The sequence below is a fragment of the Bos taurus genome, chromosome X (assembly GCF_002263795.3).
Source record: "Bos taurus isolate L1 Dominette 01449 registration number 42190680 breed Hereford chromosome X, ARS-UCD2.0, whole genome shotgun sequence".
Taxonomy (NCBI): Eukaryota; Metazoa; Chordata; class Mammalia; order Artiodactyla; family Bovidae; genus Bos; species Bos taurus.
Window position 1 is genome coordinate 108,567,556 of NC_037357.1, and position 22,725 is coordinate 108,590,280.

Genomic DNA, 22,725 nt, shown 5'->3' on the forward strand with positions numbered 1-22,725 from the left:
CTTTATCACAGGCTCAGTCACGTATTTGGTAACATAAGAAATAATCTTCTGAAACAAGCTACATAGAAAATAATATAGCTAGCAGTTATTAGTAAGGTCACAAGCAAGAATTTAAGTCAAGAACTTTAATTGGATATAGCCTGGTATACCCCAGGTCATCTGTCTCAGTTAAATGATTATAGCCAATTGTTAATCTCCTGGTTGTACATCATGGAGCATCTGGCCTTTATCCAAAGATTGGTTACTGAGATAAGCTTTAGAAACAATCGTAGAGTGCCTTTTGTAATAACTTTATTAAAACTTTTAGCAATATAACATAACAAGGAACTATCTCAGAAGTGAGTCTTAGTAAACACAGACCTTAATTAACAAAACTAAAACTCAATATTCGGTGAAATATATTTTTTTTTCTTTTGGAGAACTCATTGTGAGGGCATTAACACTGTAGCCAGGGAAGACTTTAACCCATCAAATAAAAATGAGGTCTGTCAGGGAGCCAGGAAAAGCCAAGTGGCCATCTTGAATTTCCCATAACTCTGGCTCTTTGCTTTTTAGCTGTTTATCAATTTTCAATTTCCTGATTTAGAAGCAGGTTTTGCCAGGTTTTAAGGACATCAGGATAGCACAAGTCTAACTGTGAGGTGTTATTTTTTGTAGAAGCAGAATGAGCTTTGTCTACATGTACCATAATCTTAAATAATATTTACTTTACCAAAGTAACAAAAAGATTTTAAAAATAAATATAAATCACTTAAAGGCAAAGAAAATTAATTATCTGTTATCAAAAGCTGCATTCTAAGAACACTTTGTTCTCTAAACAGAAGACCAAATCTCAGTCCAGCTTACTGTTAATAACAAAATCTGTTTATCTGCTTAATCTTAGAAAGTCTTTTCCATAAATCTTGAAGAACTAGCAGTATTCTTCTGAAGGCATGAGAATAAAACCATGGAAGTCATGTTTAAAATCTAATTCTATTGCAATTGACAAAGAAACCTGGTCATTGTTGTTATATGTAACACTTTAATATGATAACTAGAACTCTAATTGACCATAGTTTATCAGGACATATCAGATCTGATATCAAACCATATCATGAATTTCACAGTTTTAAGATATCTATATTAGTAATATCAACCATACAGTGTAACTAACCTGAAAAGATTTTTTACCCCTTTAACAGTACTTCCCATGTAATTTAACATGTCCAATGAACTCAAGTAGCTTAGCTTTTGGGGATGTCTCAGGGGCCCTTTGAAGCATCCCAAAGTTAGCTAGAAGTTAAGTTATTTAGGAGGCTTTGTCAATAAATATCAAAAGGGTTTATAACACTCAGTCAGGTTCAGTTCAGTTCAGTCGCTCAGTCGTGTCCGACTCTTTGCGACCCCATGAACTGCAGCACGCCAGGCCTCCCTGTCCATCACCAACTCCCGGAGTCCACCCAAACCCCTGTCCATCGAGTCAATGATGCCATCCAACCATCTCATCCTCTGTCATCCCCTTCTCCTCCTGCCCTCAGTCTTTCCCAGCATCAGGGTCTTTTCCAATGAGTCAGCTCTTCACATCAGGTGGCCAAAGTATTGGAGTTTCAGCTTCAACATCAGTCCTTCCAGTGAATACCCAGGACTGATCTCCTTTAGGATGGACTGGTTGGATCTCCTTGCAGTCCAAGGGACTCTCAAGAGTCTTCTCCAACACCACAGTTCAAAAGCATCAATTCTTCAGCATTCAGCTTTCTTTATAGGATCATATAAGTCACTGTAAAATAATAGTTATTCACTTAACCAAAGTTAACAAAAGATTTCAAAGGTAAATATAGAAGAGATCAATTAAGAGGTAAAGAAACTTAAATCTATAATTAAAAGCAGTTCAACATCTGAAGAAAGTATGTCCTCTTAACCGAGAGAAAGGCTGAATTTTAGTTTTTGCACCAGCTTACTTTAAACTCATTTAACTGCAAAACTAATACAATTATGTAAAGTTTAAAAATAAAATAAAATTAAAAAAAAAAAAATAAACTGTATTTATGTTTACTAATGCATATATATGGAATTTAGAAAGATGGTAACAATAACCCGGTGTACGAGACAGCAAAAGAGACACTGATGTATAGAACAGTCTTATGGACTCTGTGGGAGAGGGAGAGGGTGGGAAGATTTGGGAGAATGACATTGAAACATGTAAAATATCATGTAAGAAACGAGTTGCCAGTCCAGGTTCAATGCACGATACTGGATGCTTGGGGCTAGTGCACTGGGATGACCCAGAGGGATGGTATGGGGAGGGAGGAGGGAGGAAGGTTCTGGATGGGGAACACATGTATACCTGTGGCAGATTCATTTTGATATTTGGCAAAACTAATACAATTATGTAAAGTTTAAAAATAAAATAAAATTTAAAAAAAAAGAAGGAAAGAGATACCTAGTAAAAAAAAAATAATAATAATAAAATAAACTTAATTAAATTCATTTTAAACTTAGTTAGACCTAACCATGCACAAAACTTTTTTTTCAGGGTCCACTTTTCACAAACCTTCTATTCACTTTTTGTAACAGCCACCTGTAAGTCAGACCTACTTTCTTTTCCTTTCATAAAATGTAATTTTTATTTTTTATACCTTCTTTATTAAAAACATACATCCTACTTTCTTTGCTAGATTAGCAAACAAATATTAATACTAGATATTTAATATTGGATATGTCCCAGTTCACATGAATCTGGAATTTATTTAGGTTAATTTTTTTGTATTTAGAATTTTTTGATTTGTAAGTGCTTACTTTTCTTTAGGCCAATTAAATTAGAACTCATTTACAACTTCAACAATATTATCAGAAAAAAACAAAAGACTTACACTGAGACATACATAAATCCAGACAGACAGACTGACAGAGATCTTATAGTTTTCTGTTTGAGATTTAAAATATCTCTTTGACCTCCATTTTTTTCCCCTTTGCTTGAAGTTCTAATTAGCCCAAGTCTGAGGTCTCAGGCAAAGTTGGCTGTGTATTTCAAGGACATGGAAAGGGTTAACCACAAGCTTTTCCCTAGGCAGGCCTTTCAACAAGCTAGCTGTTTTTAATTGCATATGCAAAAAGAATTGGATTTGCAGATTCCAAAATGAAAAATTTCCCTTGGTCTGTTCAATCAGTAATCACGCACTCACAATCCTTCAGAGGCTATCACAATGCCTCCCTTCTCCTGAGTCCTCAGGTTTCCTTAACTGTTACTCCCTTCCTGGGAGCTCCAAGGAGGTCAGCAGTCAAGATACCTTCCTTCTTCTGAGTTCCCAGTTCTCCCTATCTGATGCTCCCTTCCTGGGAGCTCCAAGGAGGTGATCAGTCTCCTCTTCTACCCGTTGGGGTAGGACCTGACTGGGGACTGGCCCCAGGGCCTTACCTGATCCTGTGGTCATTCCTGGTGACTTGGTCCATCCCTCCAATGAGTCCAGTCGGGGCTCAGCCTTCTGGAGAGTCAGAACACTGGTCCAAAAGAGAACCCAGAATACCATCAGGTGGTGCACCCTCTTGTTCATCTCGGGGTCCCTTCACTCCAGCCAGGCTGAGCCACCAGTACAGTGGCTCAAGGGGCCAGCATGGTTGGAATCTTGCTGGGGCCTCCAGAAATGTTGCAGAAACCAGTACTCGAGAAATCAAGCACCACACTTGGAGAGTTGGAGAATGCAAGTTTATTATGCTGGCAGGCCCAGAGGAGTTAACACTCCAAGTTCTGAGCCCTGAACAAAGGGGTTACAGAGTTTTTATACACAAACAGGCATGATTAAGCGGGTTTGTAAGGGTTGGGCGATTGCAAAGAGTACGACAAGGGTGAGTGGGATAAGCTCCAATTCCTAGTATTGAGTCCCCACTTTCTGAGACTACATGACCTACGTGATCCAGACTTTGCAAGGAGTCTGAGTTACAGAGGCAGAAGGAGCAGGAGGTTATGTAAAATTTTAACTTTTCCTCTTCAATGTAAGTATAAGTATCAACTACCTATAATGCCTTTTCTCATTTGATTGTCAAATGGAACATCTGATTCTAATATTCCCATGTATCAAAGCCATATAAGGTCACTCAGATGCAAGTTCATGGGGGCAAAGCCCAAAACTGCAGGTCTAATCTACACCGCCTTTGCCTTCACACATTGCCACACAGCTGATTGTGCTACTGCCATGGTGAAGAATGGGGCTCCTAAATTAGAAACTAAATCACCCAGAACACTTATCACTAACAAGTGTCCTAGTCACTCTATGAATCATATAAATCTTTTGTGCAAGGGTCAAGGGGATGGTGGACAGACAATATGTGCAGCACTACTGGCCAAGGGCTGTATACTCCATGGGGCCACAGAGTCAAGGACACAACTGAGTGATGTTCACTTTCACTACTGGCATGTAAAACACTATCAGTATCAACCACTTGGTGCATATGATTAACTATATTATAGATTCAATAGATACTTTTTAATCAGATTTACACATTTTAAGAATAATTGAATTGGTTGCACAGATATTATAATAAGGAGTCAATGATAGAGGATCTTATATGCTAAACTTAGTTTTACACATTTCAGCAAAAATATACCACATTAACCTCATGTCATAATAATATTCAGAAAATTTTCTACAGCTCTTGTTTGGCTTTTGGTACAGATCTGCATTTTCCTAACAGCTGGGACTGTATAAGTTTAAATCTGGTGTAAATTCCCCAGCATATTTCCTTCCTTGCAGAACTATTGTGGAACTTTTACAATTTGAATTATCATGGTAATTCAGAGGAAGTTATGTAGCAGCCACTGGCTTATTCACATGTGATGACACATGAAGTAGGCCTTATTTTGTATTTCAGGAAATTGAGTGGTCCGTTGTACCTTTCTTTTCTGGAGGTTGAAAATGTTAGCTAGAATAAAAGAGATGAAGATAAAGCACAATTGGTCAGACTCCCTAGAGGTTTTCATAACATTCATTCCTAATCTTTCAGGGAAAAAAACCTTCAACTTTGCTTTCTAGGAAATAAAAAAATTCTGAATGGGTAATTGATTATCTTGGGCTCCAAATTCACTGCAGATGGTGACCAGAGTCATTAAATTAAAAGACGCTGGCTCTTTGAAAGAAAGCTATGACCAACCTAGAGAGCATATTCGAAAGCAGAGACATCACTTTGCCGACAAAGGTCCATCTAGTCAAAGCTATGGTTTTTCTGGTAGTCACATATGGATGTGAGAGTTGGACCATAAAGAAGGCTGAGTGCCGAAGAATTGATGCTTTTGAACTGTGGTGCTGGAGACTCTTGAGAGTCCCTTGGACAACAAGGTGATCAAACCAGTCAATCCTAAAGGAAATCAACCCTGGGTATTCATTGGAAGTACTAATGCTGAAGCTGAAGCTCCAATACTTTGGCCACGTGATGCGAAGAGCTGACTCATTGGAAAAGACCCATATGCAGGGAAACATTGATGGCAAAAGGAGAAGGGGACAGCAGAGGATGAAATGGTTAGATATCATCATCGACACAAAGTACATGAATTTGAACAAACTCTGGGAGATAGTGGAGGACAGAGGAGCCTGGCACACTCCAGGGGGGTTGCAAATTTGGACATGAATTAGAACTGAACAACAACAGTGTACTGAATAACAGGAAACAAAGAAATTGTCCTCTCTGAATTTGATAGCTGGAGGGGAGAATAATGGGAGTAGGGGAGGTAGGGAAGCACAGTTAACTAAACAGTATTCATAGCTGCTCCCCTATCCAACTACTTGCCTGCTTGTTTTGGGGCCTTTAGTTGGGCAAATTTGGAGAAATAGCATAGTAACTGATGATAGGGGTTGGATAGATTTGCTCTACATTGTTAATGGCAGAGGAAGTGGTGAAGACAAAGAATGTATTGGATTGTATTTGAGGAAAAAGATGATAGGGGCTGGAGGAGACTAGATTTGGGAGTTTGGTAGAGGGAGGGGAAAGAGATTGATTCTGCTGCCAAGCATGTGATACTGTAACAGAAAGAAATGGAGAAAGAGGGTTTTAACTTGTGTTGATTGTTAAAAGGTATAGCCATGAGTAGCCATTTCTTTAGCAACTCAAGTCTACATAGCTACATAAATAAATAGATAGGAAGAGAAATAAACTGAAGGTAGATAGATAGATCAGAGAAGGCAATGGCACCCCACTCCAGTACTCTTGCCTGGAAAATCCATGGACGGAGGAGCCTGGTGGGCTGCCATCTATGGGGTCACACAGAGTCAGACACGACTGAAGCGACGCAGCGGCAGATAGATAGATAGATACAGATGTAAGTAAGAAAATAGCTATCATTTACTGAGAACCCACTGTGAGTTCAGCTTTTTGATACAACATCTCTAATCTTGACAAAGTAACATATTGTGGTCATTTTACAGATGAGAGAACTGAGGTTTGGAAATGTTAAAAGGCACACAGCTATTAAATGGACCTACTGAAGATTTTGACCTATGTGTGAACCCAAAATTTACGAACGTTTCCCCTCCATTAGGCTGTTTCCCCAGGCATTCTTTCCAAGCAAAGTACTGCAAGCTTTAGGAGGGAAGAATTACTGAGCTGCTTCTTTCATCTTTCTTCTGCCAACATAAATATTTCCTCCCTAAATTTATTTTAAATTGAAACAGGAGAGCTAACATTTATTACATAATAGGACATAATTTAAAGGAACAAACAGAGATTATCTGGTTCAATTGAATTTTATTTGACTTATTTCTTCAGGTAGTACTTCCAGTGGGGGTGACAGAACACACATAGAAATATAGATTCATTGGTTTGTGTCTATAATAGGCATTCTCCCTCTCCTCACACACATTGCAAGCAAATTTGTGTTCTCCTCAAAAACCCAAAGATTCATACAAAAATGAGAAAAACAAAAACCAGTACTCAAGGTTCAGTTCTCCAGATAAAACAGGAATATCATAGAAACACAAGGCAGAGCAGCTTCATTGATCATTTACCCACCTGGAATACTGTCAGCAATATTCAGGTTCGGCCCTCTTTTTCTTATCAGAATGTTTGTCTGGCAATGTTCTTATAGATTATCTATTTCTGCTGAATAACTTGAAGCAGGGCTGCTAATCAAGAGAGAAAAGAAGCTGCCTTTGGTGATGAAAATTGCTTTCTAGTGACTGATTGTGCTAATCAATCTTCTACAAGGGAAATCAGGAGTAAAAGATGGCCAATAATTGCAAAATACTGCTGCACACATGAAGAAAAATAACTGATGCACAAAACATAGAAAAGCAACTCTTGAGAAAATGTTGCAGAGTTGGCTATTTAAATTATATATATACATTGGAAAGCAGTTTTTCACACTTTAACACCTAAATGTTATTTTTAATATGTAGGTAAGGACTATGTCTACCTTACTCTGGCATTGTAGTATTTGATGACACTTCATTATCTGAGAGCTGGCTGGGATTTCTCATTAGAAATCTGAAAACATTGAAAGGTATAAAAATTATCAAGATTGTTGGTGCACAGATTACATTTAGCTTCTGATCATAACTTTCTGTATATGACAATCACAAATGAATTAATAGCAGAAAATATTTCTAATGATCCTCAGCTGTCAATGTACCTCAAATAATGATCCATAGTGCTTCAGTCTTTTTCTTTAGAGTTTGCTTACAAGTTCATTGTGATCTTAACAACTGTGAAATTCATTGTAATGTTGACTCTGTAGCAAGTTTTGTGCAGACATTGTAAAGTAGAAAATAAAACCAATACTCTTTCCATTTTAAAAAGTATGAATGGTCTTTCAACCTTTTGTGCATTTAAACCAATTTTTCAGGACTTTATGTAACATAGGAGCCAGCTACATTAGAGATCTGGAACCATATATGTGAGTAAAATATGTGAGATAATGCTTGAAATTTCAGAAATCAATTTTGACTTCTTAGAAGCACATACCATGTTTCTTCAATCCTGAGAGAGCATCAGTATTTGTGAGATTCACTGAAACAATTATGGAATAAATATGTCACAAATTAAATTATGACATTGCATTAATGAAAGTCCTACATGACACATCATCTGGTCACACCAGCTTCTTTTTGCTTTGAAATTTTCTTCTATTTCCAAGTGATTTGGAATTTTCTCCTGCTTGAAGTATCAGGCAATTTCAAAACAAAGTAACAAAACCTAAAACAGTAAAATCTCTATAATGGGAATCTCTCTATGATATTATGAAACCTTTTTGTATTTCTTTGCATGAAATCATGAAACTGTAATCACTCCTTAACGATAAGGCTTCCCTGATGGTTCAGGTGGTACAGAATCTGCCTGAAATGCAAGACACCAGGGTTCGATCCCTAGGTCTGGAAGATTCCCTAGAGAAGATAATGGCAACTCATTCCAGTATTTTTGCCTGGAGAATTCCATGGACAGAGAAGCCTGGTGGGCTACAGTCCATGGGGTCACAAAGAGTCAGACATAACTGAGTGACTAACGTTTTCACTTTCACTCTGATGATAAATATTTGCGTTAATAGTATCAAATTTGTGCACTACTGCTGTATTTTTAAGGCCAAATAATTCTATATTTCAAACCAAATGATACTGATAATTTTGTAATGTAACAAAACTTAACATGTTTAGTAACATAACTCAACTGAAATGATGTTAAAAGCTACAACCAAGAGTGGATATGTACAGGCAATGATAAATAGACATAACTAGCAGTTGTAAGAATCCAGACACATCCTGATTTCAGAGAGGTTAAATATAAAAAAAATACGTATCTTAGAATTGATATTACACAGTAATATATTGCAAGGTGAAACTTTAGAGATGAAAATGTCCAGTTCCTTCATTTTTCATAGTAGCTCTGTTGGACTGCACCCTGCAGACTTACAAGGCCTATATTTGCCCAGCTTCAAGACCAAAGAAAGAGTCTGGAGTCCCTGACAGAGACATCAGTAGTTTAATGCATGGGGGAGCTTACACGTCTGAAGCAAGGTCCTAGAGCAACACCCCACCATATATGGCAGATGGCAGGCACAACACGGCTGCTGTCTTTCCTCCTGGGGTTGGGGGTTGGGAGGTGGCCAGTTGTAGGGAGAATTGACATCACATTGTCTCATCAGTTACCGGGGAAACCTGTAGAGGGGCATGCTCCTCACTGTCCCTTTGATAAGAACAATCACTAACTGGGGTCTGGAGCAAGTAGGGAGGTCAGTCCTGTGGGTAGAGTATAGATGAAGCAGGTACTGGTTGGGCAGGAGATGTGCAGAGAGCAAGACAACAGCCATCTTGAGTGGCCTGGCCGTATAAGCTCCATAATGCTCAACGAATTAAGAAAAGCTGTCCCAGATGGTGGTAAAATCTAGACAAAAATCCTAATTTTTAGGACAACAACTTATCCAATTTTGGTGATCTACAGCTTTTGAATGATTTATTACTTTATGATTTTCTCATTAACTTGTGTTTAAACCTGTTATTTGATTGAGGACAGATTTAACTCATCATTCTTTTAACCACTGGTTATTGAACAAGATGCTTCTATAGATTACTAAGTGAATCTACTGACAATATAAACTGTTAATCCATTATGTAATTTCAATATTTTATTTAGTTTCTAGTAACTAAAATATACACAGAAGAACTGTACAAAAAAGATCTTCAAGACCCAGATAATCACAGTGGTGTGATCACTGACCTAGAGCCAGACATCCTGGAATGTGAAGTCAAGTGGGCCTTAGAAAGAATCACTACGAACAAAGCTAGTGGAGGTGATGGAATTCCAGTTGAATGATTCCAAATCCTGAAAGATGATGCTGTGAAAGTGCTGCACTCAATATGCCAGCAAATTTGGAAAACTCAGCAGTGGCCACAGGACTGGAAAAGGTCAGGTTTCATTCCAATCCCAAAGAAAGGCAATGCCAAAGAATGCTCAAACTACCGCACAATTGTACTCATCTCACACGCTAGTAATGCTCAAAATTCTCCAAGCCAGGCTTCAGCAATATGTGAACCATGAACTTCCTGATGTTCAAGCTGGTTTTAGAAAAGGCAGAGGAACCAGAGATCAAATTGCCAACATCCACTGGATCATGGAAAAAGCAAGAGAGTTCCAGAAAAACATCTATTTCTGCTTTATTGACTATGCCAAAGCCTTTGACTGTGTGGATCCCAATAAACTGTGGAAAATTCTGAAAGAGATGGGAATACCAGACCACCTGATCGGCCTCTTGAGAAATTTGTATGCAGGTCAGGAAGCAACAGTTAGAACTGGACATGGAACAACAGACTGGTTCCAAATAGGGAAAGGAGTGCATCAAGGCTGTATATTGTCATCCTGCTTATTTAACTTATATGCAGAGTACATCATGAGAAATGCTGGACTGGAAGAAACACAAACTGGAATCAAGATTGCCGGGAGAAATATCAATAACCTCAGATATGCAGATTACACCACCCTTATGGCAGAAAGTGAAGAGGAACTCAAAAGCCTCTTGATGAAAGTGAAAGAGGAGAGTGAAAAAGTTGGCTTAAAGCTCAACATTCAGAAAATGAAGATCGTGGCATCCGGTCCCACCACTTCATGGGAAATAGATGGGGAAACAGTGGGAACAGTGTCAGACTTTATTTTTCTGGGCTCCAAAATCACTACAGATGGTGACTGCAGCCATGAAATTAAAAGACGCTTACTCCTTGGAAGTAAAGTTATGACCAACCTAGATAGCATATTCAAAAGCAGAGACATTACTTTGCCAACAAAGGTTCATCTAGTCAAGGCTATGGTTTTTCCTGTGGTCATGTATGGATGTGAGAGTTGGACTGTGAAGAAGGCTGAGCGCCGAAGAATTGATGCTTTTGAACAGTGGTGTTGGAGAAGACTCTTGAGAGTCCCTTGGACTGCAAGGAGATCCAACCAGTCCATTCTGAAGGAGATCAGCCCTGGGATTTCTTTGGAAGGAATGGTGCTGAGGCTAAAACTCCAGTACTTTGGCCACCTCATGTGAAGAGTTGACTCATTGAAAAAGACTCTGATGCTGGGAGGGATTGGGGGCAGGAGGAGAAGGGGACGACAGAGGATGAGATGGCTGGATGGCATCACTGACTTGATGGACGTGAGTCTCAGTGAACTCCAGGAGTTGGTGATGGACAGGGAGGCCTGGCGTGCTGTGATTCATGGGGTCGCAAAGAGTCGGACACAACTGAGCGACTGATCTGATCTGATCTGAACTAAAATATAGAATTATTATAATTGATTAATCTTCCTGACATAATACTTTCATTCTGTGAAATTAAAAAACTTCCTTTTGTTTGCTGCATCATTTCTAGATTTCTCCATCCAGTTTTTAAGACCTTTCATGATTTAGCCTCATCTCAAGTACTCAATTTGATTTCTCTCCTCTTAAAACCATTTATCCTGTTTTTGCTTGCCATTTTTACTACTAATAAAATGCCTGGAAAATTATCATTTAATCTCAGTTTTAATTACTGACCATGGAATCATCTGAAAGTTAAGTAATTTATTGTATTAATTGGCTTTGGCTGCTAGCACACAATGTGCCCCATATCTGGGCTTGACTGTTAACTCACTTTTCAATGCATTTCACAGAACCAGAAAAGTAGGATCTAGAGTCAACATACCATTGGCTATGAGCTGTCAATTTTGACTTCTTTATCTGGCTTTAACAGTCCTTTTTAAAACTGTTTAGTGACTTTAGTGGTGTGCAGTAAACCTTGTCACACATCAGGTATATGAGAAGGCATTCTCAAGAAGAATATCACCTTTTCTATTCTTTTCTCATGACAACATATCTTTGTCAGTAATGAAGCTTCTTCCTAAATCAAGAAACCAAATTTAAAAATGATTAAATCAGGCATCACTGAATACATTAAAATTATTACCATATAACAGATGGTTGATACTGACTTCTGGTTTTTATGTCTCTCACATATCTAATATGTCAAAAAAAATAGTTCTCAAGATATTGAAGGACTAACTTTATATGAAAATAAGAAACTAAACAAACTTGCTGCTGCTACAGCTAAGTCACTTCAGTCATGTCCGACTCTGTGTGACCCCATAGATGGCAGCCCACCAGGCTCCCTGTCCCTGGGATTCTCCAGGCAAGAACACTGGAGTGGGTTGCCATGTCCTTCTCCAATGCAGGAAAGTGAAAAGTGAAAGTGAAGTCACTCAGTCGTGTCTGACTCTTTGCGACCCCATGGACTGCAGCATACCAGGCTCCTCCGTCCATGGGATTTTCCAGGCAAGAGTACTGGAGTGGGGTGCCATTGCCTTCTCAAAACAAACTTACCCGTACCTAAATATGTTTGTCATCATTCAGAAAGTATTCTGAATCAGTATAAGTATGTTTAGCTATGGCTCAAAGGACTAAGAAGGAATTACATGTTGTTTGAGTTGGTTTGTGATAGGTGGTAATTTCCTTTCAACTTTGCTCTTCTTTAACTTAACAGACTGAAGTCCTAAGAACATCTTTAACCTGAAAGCCATGATCATTCTACCATAAAGATTAGTCAAGAAATATCAGTGTCAAACTTCTGAAACCCAAATTCAATGAAATATTCTATAAAACTGTCAGAGAGAAATGACTTGTTATTTATGGGGGAAAAACAATTTAACTCACAGGATACTTTTCCTCATAAATGGTAGAGGCCAGAAAGAAGTGGCACAACATCTTTCAGGCATAGGAAGAAAAGAATTGCCAATTCAAAATTCATTATCCCATGACAACATCCTTCAGGAAGGAAAGGGAAATAAAGACATTCTCTGATGAAAGAAAATCAAGACAAATTTTTGCTAGCACACCTTTCCTAAAGGAATGGCTAAAGAAAGTTCTCTAAAAATAAAGGAAATTTTAAAAAAAGAATCTGGAACATTGGGAAGGAAGAAGTAACAATGAAAAGAGAAAAGGCATGGATAAATATAATAGATTTTACCTCTTTTCTTGAATTTCTAAATTATGTGTGGGGGTCATAGCAAAAATTATGACTGTCTTTTATGGTACTCGGCATATAATGGAAATGCATACACTATACAAGATGTGAGTAAAAAAATGTTCAGAGAGAGGCAACATTTCTATACCTGACTCTAGCTGGTAAAACATCAGCACCAATAGGCTGATGTTATTTCTATATAATGTTATACATAGAGTAACATCAACAGGAAGCTGTAAAAACAGAAAGACTCAAAACACTATAGACTAGTGAAAATAGAGTTCTAAAAAATGTTCAAGCATACAAGAGGAAGGCAGGCAAAAGAAACTAATGAAAACAGAAAGAAACAAACAGAAAACAAGAAAGAAAATGTCAGTCTTAAGCCTTAACATTTCAGTAATTGTATTAAATATAAATTCTCTGATTACATTAATTAAAAGAGAGATAGAAAAAAGGATTAGTCAACAACACATATGATATAAACTGTTGATCACATTTTTATTTCAAATAAAATTATGCTGTCCTACTTAATGAAAGATATTGTGATTCAATCATCACGTTTTACATAGTAAACATATGCACTTTATATATATATATATAATACCATATAGATATGAGATTTCAGATTTATTGTGAAGATTAGCTTTACAAATTCAGGCTTAATAAATTAAATATCAGAAAATAAATTATATATTCAAAAACAGATCCCTTAATTAACATGGTGGAATATAGATGACCACTAGAAATTGTCGTTCAAGCAATTTCTCAGTATACATAAAAAGTAAATCATATACTAACTTTTTTTAAGTTTTAGTTAACATATTTTTTATTAGAGCTACAGCAAGTTTTAAAAGCATATCATATGATACAACTAATGTGGCCCTAATTAAAATCTGTACATATTACATGTAGCTACTAATATATATTTATTTATCTAAATATTAATATTCAGAAGGTATATCTCCAAATGTAAAATGAGAACAGTGACTATAAGCCAGTGGTATAACATGGCATTATATATATGTTATACCATGGTATAACATGGTATAAGATTGGTATAAGCCATGGCATTATGAAATATTATTCTGATACATTAAAATGGGATTGATTACTTTGGTGTTTTAGTATGTTCATTGTATGTTATTGTTCTTTTTTTCTAGTACAGAGCATTCATATTTTCTGGAAGATTTTTTCATAATACAATATGAAAATATTCCATTATGCCTACTGATTTAAAAAAAACTATCTACTAATAGTCCAGGATATTTGCTAATTGCATGACAGTTGTCAGATATGCATTCTTTGATCATTTTGGTTACCATCAAAAAATCTATGGTCATATCTATAGAACCGATAGATCCTTATTCTGACAAACCTATGTAACCTATGCTTGCAGTAGGTATAATAATTGGTAATAGGATTGTTTTTAGAATGAAATGCAATAATGTATTAAAGTATCTAGTGTATTGCCTAGAAATAAGTAAGCATTCAATAATAATAGTTAAATTTGTCATAATAAAAACATATTATTTTGTATGTTTTTACTGACATATCAGCAAATATATGCATCTTAAAACTTATGACAAAATTAGTTAAATAATGTTAAACCAAGAATCGAGGACTTTATTACATCTAATTGGAAGCATGCAGACCTTATGCTTACAGATACACCAAAATTCCATGCATATTTCACCAATCAATTGGTTCTGTGACCATCTGAAGGCAGGCAGATTCTTTACCAACTGAGCTATCAGGGAAACCCATTTCAAGTAATAGCTCTTCCAATTCACAGATTTCTATTTAAAGAACTAAATTTACAGTTATATTAATCCAGAATTAATGTATTATAAACCTCATTTCACCTCTCCATACTTCCAAATTATTTTTCCAGCCATGTCTGCAATTCTTAGAAAAAACAATTAGGTTAGGGAAGAAAACTATGATCTTCTTGTTAAAATGAAACTTCCAATAATACTAAAGTAAGAATTTCTTAGAGGACAATCATCACTGTATATCAAAGCTCCAAAATACTTCCTGAAATTTATTTTCTCTTTGTGTTTCTTGCTAGTTACTATGCGTGTGTGCATGCTAAGTCACTTCAGTAGTGTCCAACTCTTTGAGACTCTATAGACTGTAGTAGTCCCCCAGGCTCCTATGTCCATGGAATTCTCCAGGCAAGAATACTGGAGTGGGTTGCCATGCCCTCCTCCAGGGGATCTTCCCAAGTCAGGGATCAAAGCTGTGTCTCTTCCATCTCTTCCAACTCCTGCACTGGCAGCCGGGTTCTTTACCACTAGCAATCACCTGGGAAGCCCCGCTAGTTACTATAGAGACTACCATATCAGCCAGGGGTGGAAATGGAGATTGGAAGGGAGACAAGCAGAGAAACTCCCTAAGAGCCACAATACTCATCTCTGAATATCTTACAGCTTTGTTGTCTTTATTAAAGGTTAATATAATGGCTTCAGTTTGTCATAGTTTGTTCATGAAGCAAAATCTCTCATGTCTTTCGTGAAAAAGAGCTTATACATGATTCTAGATTTTTGGAGGTCTAAATTCAACAAAACAAAGTCCAAAATGAGGTTCTTTTCTGGCCAAATTTGACTTTGCTTCTAGGTTCTACTTTCTTGTCTAGAGATTTAAGTCTTCCCAAGCATTAACACAAGAAAAGCCCACTTTCTGAAAGAAGACTGCAGGAAAACTTAACCACACTTTGTCATACTCGAAAGTTTGTCATACTCGAAAATGTACAATAGATTTACACCTACCATATCAGGTATGGTTTCATAACACAGTATTCTCCATCCCCTCAAAAATCAAAGTCCTCATTTTATTTACCAGCCATTCTGGTGTATTAGGACTAGCAGACTAACAGAATGGTCAAATTACTGTAATAACATCAAATTACTGTAAATCCATTTACTAAGGAGAACCACTATTGCGACTCCTTTTCATTTTTGCAGGACTCCCTTTGGCCACCTGATGTAAAAAGTGGACTTATTGGAAAAGACCCTGATACTAGAAAAGATTGAGGGCAAGAAGAGAAGAGGGCAACAGAGGATGAAATAGTTGGATGGCATCACTGACTCAATGGACGTGAGTTTGAGCAAACTCGGGGAGATAGTGAAGGACAGGGAAGCCTGGCATGTTGTAGTTCATGGGATTGCAAAAAGTTGGACACAACTTAGCAACTGAGCAACAACAACACAATCTAAAGAATGGCAGTTACTGATTCTGTTTGGAAATACCAAATTATTTTGATGCTATCAGGACTTATTAATTTGAATATTTCCAACTTAACTGATCATCACCAGAAGATGGCATAAATATACTAAATAAGAACATGAATATTTAGAGACACTCTCCTTACTGAGGGAAACAAATAATGTTCTAAAATTATACTGCACAATCCAATTTTAATTTGTTTCCTTATATTCTCACACAGTTCTTCTTTACTGTAGAGACTGGGTGTCTTATAAAAATGCAAACATATTCTTTTCATCTACATTAATATCAATAACTAGAATTTTTAAAAGGCAGAAATCTGTTTCAGTCTAGAGTCATATCTGGAAAAAATAAAATCTTTATTTCAGTTGGTATTTTTCAATATGAAATACCTATTTTTCTTGTCACTTTAAAGGAAATAAACATTGATAAATGTTATTAACATTTAATGAATGATTAATAGCACTGCCTTTTCCATAATAATTTATTATAAGGAGTGTTTTATCATGATCAAGAGCCATGTAAATAATTCTATGCATTGCCATTTATAAATGCTTTATAACAGTTTGAAAGAACATTATTTAGAACCTGTTTCAAATATGAAAATGGTAAAAAACAAGCCTTCTAATGCCTGAATCTTTAAAGTCTGTGTTCTCATTAATCAAGTTTCTTAAATCATTCCTAAATGTTACCTCAATTCAAAATGCAACTCCCATTTCTTATTCAGATTTGCCCTCAAATAGGAATAGAACAAATCTACAGCACTCAAGCCAAAGCGAGCAGTAGGCCAACGTGTAGTGGTAGCAAAAGTCCTGGAGCATTATTACCTGCCATTGAAGCTTAGGATGTTCTGGTACTAATTTTAGATAGATTTTTAAGAGATATAGTAGGAAGGAGTTTATAACAGATTTGCACATAAACCTTTCAAGCTAATTTACTGACATTAAACCTAACTTAGAAACGAATGTCACCTTTCATTGGAAAATGGGAAATTTCCAGCCATATGTGGCATTTTTCTCCTCTCTGGCCTCTTAATAGAAATGTAATCTTAATTCTGCCATTGAAGATCCATTGTACATAATAAGCCTTCCAGAAACTGGATGAGAAGGAAACTTCTCCCTGGCCTCTCCTGACGGTAAGAAGTAAAGCAGTCTCAGATCACTTGAGGGATTGGAGGTGGAGGGTGGTGTGAGGGGATTGCTTAGAGGTTGACTACTCCTTAAGCCATGGTCAGAAATGAGATTTAAGGAATTTAAGAATACTTTGATAGTACCTCTTCTCTTTCATGCCTTTCATCTGCTTGTTTCAGGGACTAAGTCATTGGTTAAATTCTTGAGCATGTGTAATCAGCAATACCACACTAAGGTAAAAAAAATATATATATATATATATATATATATATTAAAGTAAAATAAACAAACCAAAGAAAGGAAATAAAATAATAAGGCAACTCCTACAGTATTATGTGTGTGTCTGTGTGTCTGTGTATTAGTCGTTCAGTTGTGTCTGACTCTTTGCAACCCCATGGACTGTAGCTGGCCAGGCTCCTCTATCCATGGAATTCTGCAGGCAAGAATACTGGAGTGGGTTGTCATGCCCTTCTCCAGGGGATTGTCCCAACCCAGGGATCGACCCACGTCTCCTGCATTGCAGGCAGACTCTTTACTGTCTGAGCCACCAGGGAAGTCCCTACCATACCATACAGAACACTAATCCAAAATTTGACAAAAGGAATTCCACATGTAAAAGGATATATTTTGCATCCACTGTAGTTGTTATTTTGTAAATAGGAGAAAGCTGTCTACCATCTCTACTCCTTGGGCCTTCTCCCTTGGTTTTCTCTTTAGCATTAATCTTTCTCTCTTCACCACCCTCATCTCTACTCAGATCTACCCTTCCTGCCTCCAGCTCCTCTCCTCTCCATTGTATCTGCAGAATCTTTTTCCTAAATATAACTTTGATCAGAACACTCCTTCAAGGACCTGTCCTTCCTTACATTAGCATGTCTGACCCAAGACTCTCAGAACATATTTGTCTGTGGACACGTCACAAGCTGTTTGATGAAAAGAGGAATCTTTGATCAAATACACTTGAGAAATTCAGAGTAAACAGAATAAAGTCCATGTCTCTACTTATTATAATCTTTGATACCCCCAAAACTTAGTGTGAATTTTTAAGTTAGAACTAAGATATGAAAAGGGAAAGTGTTAGTCACTCAGTCATGTCCAACATTTTGTGGCCCCATGGACTGTAGCCCATCAGGCTCCTCTGTCTATGGAATTCTCCAGGCAAGAATACTGCAGTGGGTTGCCATTTCCATCTCCAGGCAATCTCCCCGACCCAGGGATTGAACCGCTTCTCTTGCATTGCAGGCAGATTCTTTACTCTCTGAGCCATCAGGAAAGCCTAAGATATGAAATACTTCTTAAATTTATTGGTCCATCAGAATCCATTCTTACAGAACATCATCTTCCAACAACTCAAAGGAGACTTAAGAATCCTTTTGAGATGCTGGTTGACAGTATAATGAATCAATTATAAATCTGATGTTCCATGAACTTCACAATAGGGCCTTGTGTTAGTTTACCAGAACTGCCATAACAAAGTATGATAAATCGGGTGGCTTAAAACAACAGCTCTTAACGCTTGAAGTTCAAAATCAAGGTGTCAGCAGGGCCATGCTTTCTCTGCAGTCTCTAGAGGAGGACTCTTTCTATACCTCTCCTTGGCTGCTGGTGGTTGCCAGAATTTCTTGACATTTCTCACCTTGTACTTGCATAAGTGCAATCACAGTTGTATTATATGACTCAGAAATATAACATACTTAAGAGAAAGCATGACTTCTTATATTTCCTTCTACTTCATAGCATACAATAACTGAAAATATTTTATCAAGCATGTCCACTGTGTTATTAAATTTGTGATTGGTAGCTATCTGTAAAGGTGCTGTCTAATATTGTCTACTCAAACAGTTCTTTTTCCTGAATCTTCTGCTATATTCATCACACTGTGCTGTTGACATCCACCTGCATAAGGAACCTGGAGGCAAATATTTCCAATATTTTCTAATATGGAAGAAATAAGTCTATAAATTGATTTCCTTGAGAGAAGAAATATTTTAAAAATAAAGTGTCTGGTACTCAAAGGGTCAGTTCAGAGTTTGTTTTGTGTTCAAACCATAACTTCTTTCTGCTCTTGGAACTTGACTCTTGGCAGAAAAATAGGTCTAAAATGTTCTTTTGGGAGTCAGAGAGAAGAAACCAGAAAGAGCTGATGCTGATGTTTGCAACAAACTTTGAAGAATTTGGTAAATGTTCCATTTATCCTAAGCTAACCTTTTGACAATCTTGGAGGAAAATCCCTTTATAATAATGGATTCTGAAGGTATATATATTTGTCTAGGCCTGGTCCCATAGCATGGACAAAAATGAAGCCTCTACTTAGTCACTTTGCTACACGCACATACACATTCATAAATATATACACATATCACACACATATTTTAATAAATAAGCACATATAGACACACAGACATTCATAAATACATGCACATTCGTAAACACACACATACAGACATGCATGCACACACTAAAATGCTGCACTAATCCTTATATATCTTGAATATTCCTAATTTTCCAGGTAAAGTGGAGAAAGAGATGTCCAGGATGGTTTCAGCATGAAATTTATGAGTTTCTACTGTCTCACCAATGAGATAAGGAAGAGGATGAAATAATGGCAGCTAATTTGTTTATCAGGAGTAAAGCTCTGGTAGCTCAGTCAGTAAACAATCTGCCTGCAATGCAGGTAGACCCGGGTTTGATTCCTGGGTCGGGAAGATCCCCTAGAGAAGGAAATAGGAACTTACTCCAATATTCTTGTCTAGAGAATCCCATGGACAGAGGAGCCTGGCAGGTTACAGTCCACGGGGTTGCAAGAGTCTGACCCGATTTAGGGACTAAACCACCAATTTGTTTATAAATTGCCTGAGGGAAGCTCCAGACCTAGGCTCCTGCAAGGAGTATCCTTTTAAAAGAAGGCATGCCATATCCTCTCCCCACTTAATCTATGTGAACCACACCTGGCATTCATTTACTTTCTTAAATGCCATACCTTCTTTCTTTGAGATTCAAAACTTGGTCACTGATGTTTCTGTCACCTAGTTAACTGGTACTCTTCCAAATTCTGGGGTAAATAGCCCTTTCTTATGGAAACTTTGACTAGAATGAGTACTAGGTGAGCTCCTCCTTTTATAGTCTTTTGTAACCTTGAGTATATTTCTTTTATGGGCTACCCTGATGGCTCAGAGGTAAAGAATCCTCCTGCCAATGAAAGAGATGCAGGCTTGATTCCTGGTTTGGGATGATCCCCTGGAGTATGAAATGACAACCCACTCCAATATTCTTGCCTGAGAAATCCCATGAACAGAGGTGCCTGGTTACCTACAGTCCATGGGGTTGGACACAACTAAGCAACAACAACAACAAATATTTCTTTTATTATACTATTCAAAGTTACAATTATATATTGGTGTGATTATTTAATGAAAGTTTGTGTCTCAAGAAAGCAAAGGTTATCTAATTTGTATAACATTTTCTCCCCTATACCTAATAGAGTGACAGGCACACATACAGCAGATGAACAATAAATATTTGTTGATTTGACAGGAGGTCATCCCTGTAAGATCAGAAAGCACAAAGCATCACTGCCTTGTATCAAAAAAGATGAGCTAAATATGGCTAAAATTGTAAAGGAAATGTAATAGTTTACAAAGCTGGAAAGTCCTAATATGGAATGAATTTCAAGGATGATTTGATTCAGTAGAGCAATGTGTTCTTCAAGAACCCTGATCCTTTTCATCTCTCTCCTTCTGCAGCATCATCTGAGACCTGGCTTCCATCCAGGTCACAAGATGGCTGTCAAAAATTCCAAAGGTTACATGATTTCTTGTCCATATTCAGGAGAAAAAAGTATCTGCCACAGTGAAAGGAAGAAATCTACAGTTTCACAGTAACTGGCTTGGCATAGATCATATGTCCAGCACTGCACCAGTGGCTGTGGCCAAATAGGATGGAGTATGTTGACTTAACTAAGTCATTACAGGCTTACTTCTTGGTGCCAATGATTTCATAAACAGGTGGATATATGAAGGAACATCTCAGTAGTCTGAAGAAAAGGAAGAGATTAATGGATATTAGAGAGACATCCTTTTCTCCTTTGCTTTTCACTTCTTTTCTTTTCACAGCTATTTGTAAGGCCTCCTCAGACAGCCATTTTGCTTTTTTGCATTTCTTTTTCATGGGGATGGTCTTGATCCCTGTCTCCTGTACAATGTCACGAATCTCCATCCATAGTTCATCAGGCACTCTGTCTATCAGAACTAGTCCCTTAAATCTATTTCTCACTTCCACTGTATAATCATAAGGGATTTGATTTAGGTCATACCTGAATGGTCTAGTGGTTTTCCCCACTTTCTTCAATTTAAGTTTGAATTTGGCAATAAGGAGTTCATGATCTGAGCCACAGTCAGCTCCTGGTCTTGTTTTTGCTGACTGTATAGAGCTTCTCTATATTTGGCTGCAAAGAATATAATCAATCTGATTTCGGTATTGACCATCTGGTGATGTCCATGTGTGGAGTCTTCTCTTGTGTTGTTGGAAGAGGGTATTTGCTATGACCAGTGCATTCTCTTGGCAAAACTCCATTAGCCTTTGCCCTGCTTCATTCCATACTCCAAGGCCAAATTTGCTTGTTACCCCAGGTGTTTCTTGACTTCCTACTTTCGTATTCCAGTCCCCTATAATGAAAAGGACATCTTTTTTGGGTGGTAGTTCTAAATGGTCTTGTAGGTCTTCATAGAACTGTTCAACTTCAGCTTCTTCAGTGTTACTGGTTGGGGCATAGGCTTGGATTACTATGATATTGAATGGTTTGCCTTGGAAACAAACAGAGATCATTCTGTCATTTTTGAGATTGCATCCAAGTACTGCATTTCAGACTCTTTTGTTGACCATGATGGCTACTCCATTTCTTCTAAGGGATTCCTGCCCGCAGTAGTAGATATAATGGTCATCTGAGTTAAATTCACCCATTCCAGTCCATTTGAGTTCGCTGATTCCTAGAATGTCGACGTTCACTCTTGCCATCTCCTGTTTGACCACTTCCAATTTGTCTTAATTCATGGACCTAACATTCCAGGTTCCTATGCAATATTGCTCTTTACAGCATCGGACCTTGCTTCTATCACCGGTGCCATCCATAACTGGGTGTTGTTTTTGCTTTGGCTCCATCCCTTCATTCTTTCTGGAGTTATTTCTCCACTGATATCCAGTAGCATATTGGGCACCTACTGACCTGGGGAGTTCATCTTTCAGTGTCCTACCTTTTTACCTTTTCATACTGTTTACGGGGTTCTCAAGGCAAGAATACTGAAATGGTTTGCCAATCCCTTCCCCAGTGGACCACATTCTGTCAGATCTCTCCACCATGACCCATCCATCTTGTGTGGCCCCACATGGCATGGCTTAGTTTCATTGAGTTAGACAAGGCTGTGGTCTGTGTGATCAGATTGGCTAGT

The 22,725-nt window shown here is 37.5% G+C and overlaps 1 long non-coding RNA gene across 4 annotated transcripts; it reads right to left on the bottom strand.

The window, feature by feature from the left end:
- Positions 1-269: 269 nt before the first annotated feature.
- On the bottom strand, positions 270-13,328 carry LOC101906228 (uncharacterized). 4 transcript variants are annotated; one of them, XR_009493603.1, is made up of 4 exons: positions 12,617-13,328; positions 6,976-11,807; positions 3,395-3,477; positions 270-1,756 (listed from the first exon to the last, which is right to left on the bottom strand). It is a non-coding gene; the product is annotated as an uncharacterized lncRNA (long non-coding RNA). The 4 variants fall into 4 exon arrangements; XR_009493604.1 differs by having other exon boundaries at positions 6,976-7,449; positions 7,927-13,321; XR_240871.3 differs by having other exon boundaries at positions 6,976-7,088; positions 7,379-13,314.
- Between the last annotated feature and the right edge of the window lie 9,397 nt (positions 13,329-22,725).